The sequence below is a fragment of the Mandrillus leucophaeus genome, unplaced genomic scaffold, assembly GCF_000951045.1.
Source record: "Mandrillus leucophaeus isolate KB7577 unplaced genomic scaffold, Mleu.le_1.0 Scaffold321, whole genome shotgun sequence".
NCBI classification, from domain to species: Eukaryota; Metazoa; Chordata; class Mammalia; order Primates; family Cercopithecidae; genus Mandrillus; species Mandrillus leucophaeus.
The window spans coordinates 1,244,813-1,247,634 of NW_012103377.1; the positions used below are offsets into that span (position 1 = coordinate 1,244,813).

The window sequence follows — 2,822 nt, forward strand, 5'->3', positions numbered from 1 at the left end:
GGTTCAAGCAATTCTCCTGCCTCAGCCTTCCGAGTAGCTGGGATTACAGGCGCCCACCACCATGCCCGGCTAATTTTTTGTATTTTTAGTAGAGATGGGGTTTCACCATGTTAGCCAGGCTGGTCTCGAACTCTGGACCACAGATGATCCACCTGCCTCGGCCTCCTAAAGTGCTGGGATTACACACGTGAGCCACCACAGTCGGCCTTCTTTCTGATTCTTAGTTTAACTATCTGTAAAATGGGAATAATTACAGTTTTCTCTGACTCATGTTTCTTATGGTTATATAGTGGTGATGTAAATATTGTCTATGGTTTCTCTATTTATTTATTTATTTATTTATTTATTTTGAGACAGTGTTTCATCCTTGTCGCCCAGGCTGTAGTGCAATGGCATGATCTCAGCTCATTACAGCCTCCATCTCCTGGGTTCAAGCAATTCTCCTGCCTCAGCCTCCTGAGTAGCTGGGATTACAGGACCTGCCACCATGCCCAGCTAATTTTTTTGTATTTTTAGTAGAGATGGGGTTTCACCACGTTGGCCAGGCTGATCTCGAACTTCTGACCTCAGGTGATCGACCCGCCTCAGCTTCCCAAAGTGCTGGGATTACAGGCATGGGCCACCGCGCCCAACCTGGTTTCTCTATTTAAATCTGAAGAATTTTCATGATGCAAAATTTTTTCTGGCACAGTTTACTTATGTTTTTCTTTTCCTTCTTTTAGTTATAGGTAAACATTGGAAACTCCATAGAATAAATCAGTATTTCTACAGAAAAATGGCAGAGAAGTCAGTATTGAATGTATTAAATTGGCTTTCTTCTTCAGGAAAAACTAGACCAGACCTCTGTTATCTTCTGTGATATCATCCTACAAGCAAACTAATCTGGAATCCCTTCACCTAGAGATAATGTACAAGCCTTAGAACTCCTCGTTCTCATGTTGCTATTTATGTACCTAATTAAAACCCAAGTTAAAAAAAAAAATCCGGTATCATTGAGTGACGGTCTAAGTGTATCTGGTGCCTGTGTGTATGGTGTGTGTATGCATGGTTTGTGTGTGTGGTGCATGTTTGTGTGTGTGTGTGGTATGGATGGTGTATGTGAGTTAGAGCCAACAGGTAACTCTTCTTAGGGAAGTATCAGCTTGCAGCCTGCAGAGTCTGGGCCCCACACCACATAGTATAGAAGAGTAGCTCTGGAGTCCGAAAGATGCTTCAATAACCAGCACAAGGACCAAAACTTGTAATACAGTTTCCCTGACAATGATTAGAAGACATATAAAAGGAAACAGTAACAGTGACCCCTGATTGTGGCTGTCACCTCCTAGTTTGTACAGAACTTGCAATTCTTGAATGCCAGTGGGAGATTCAGAATGAAGAGGGCTCTGTCCTCTGCCAGTGGATGAATGGGGGTGTGGTGTGTGTTTGGATTCTCTGTATGTGTATGGCTTGTATTTTCCTCCTCTGCGGCGCCTGAATGCACAGCTCATTGAACTCTGCAGTCCCACTGCAGGAGCCTCTTTTGACTTGTCAGCCAGCCAGTAACGATGGCAGGGGAACAGAATGTCAAAGAGAATTTAGAATTTCCAGATTTCAATTAGATTTGGGAACTCTTAAATCTTCCTTGTATACTTGTATCATCAATTGAATTCCTAATCGTTGACCTTCCAGAACTGATAGCAGTCAGTAAGATAGCAATACACAGATGGACATGCACATATTCGTGTTATATATATTTAAGAGAGCCAAAATGGCAGGAACAGTGGCAGCATTGTTACCGGATTAATGAGCTGAAGCAAATTTGTCCCTAGAATGATCTCCATAGTCACCCAGAAGTCTTTTATTTCCTTTTAGGCCAAAGTACTTTTGTGTTATTGTACCAATCACCCAAATATATGAAAGCCATGCCTATATCTCATTATAAATATGCTATTGTTCCAGGCTTTCTCCATTTGGCTTGGCCTCCCATGTCACCTCTGGAAAGTAGCGATTCCTTGAGTTTCTTCCTTGCAATTGCCTGACCTAGAGAAGATTAAGAAGAAATGGCCTACACGTCAGCATGCTTAGGTCATTAATCAATAATTTGAGTGCCTCCTATCTAAGATATTACCTTCCATTTTTAGTTTTTTACTCAGTATTGAAACATTGCTTTAAAACATTTTAGGCCAGGTACAGTGGTATCTGTAATCACCCGCCTGTAATCACCCGAGGCGGGTGAATCACTTAAGGCCGGGAGTTTGAGACCAGCCTGGATAACATGGTGAAACCCTGTCTCTACTAAAAATACAAAAATTAGCCAGGCGTGGTGGTGCACGCCTGTAGTCCCAGCTACTCGAGTGTCTGTGGCAGAAAAATTGCCTGAACCCAGGAGGCAGAGTCTGCAGTGAGCCAAGATCAATCCACGCACTCCAGCCTAGGCAACAGAGTGAGACTGTCTCAAAAAAAGAAAGAAAGAAGGCCAGGTGCAATGGCTCACGCCTGTAACTTTGGGAGACCGAGGCAGGCGGGTTGCTTGAAGTCAGGAGTTCAAGACTAGCCTGGCCAACATAGTGAAACCCTGTCTCTACTAAAAATACAAAAACTTGCTGGGCATGATAGCGGGTGCCTGTAATCCCAGCTATTCAGGAGGCTGAGGCACAAGAATAGCTTGAACCCAGGAGGAGGAGGTTGCATTGAGCCAAGATCACACCACTGCACTCTAGCCTGGACCACAGAGCAAGACCCTGTCTCAAAAAAAAAAAAAAAAAAAATTCAAAATGTAGGCAAAATGCCTGTGCTCACATATATAAATGAAAAAATGTGACTTGCTCGAGGTTAAATAGCAA

At 43.1% G+C, this 2,822-nt stretch overlaps 1 protein-coding gene across 2 annotated transcripts in view; it reads left to right on the forward strand.

Annotated features, from left to right (window-relative positions):
- Window positions 1-986, forward strand: part of APOO (apolipoprotein O) — a 96,463-nt gene extending 95,477 nt beyond the window's left edge. For both annotated transcript variants that reach the window (XM_011988005.1, XM_011988003.1), the window contains exon 9: window positions 723-986. The gene's annotated coding sequence lies outside the window, so the exon portion shown is untranslated. The remainder of the gene's footprint in view (window positions 1-722) is intronic.
- Window positions 987-2,822: the final 1,836 nt, after the last annotated feature.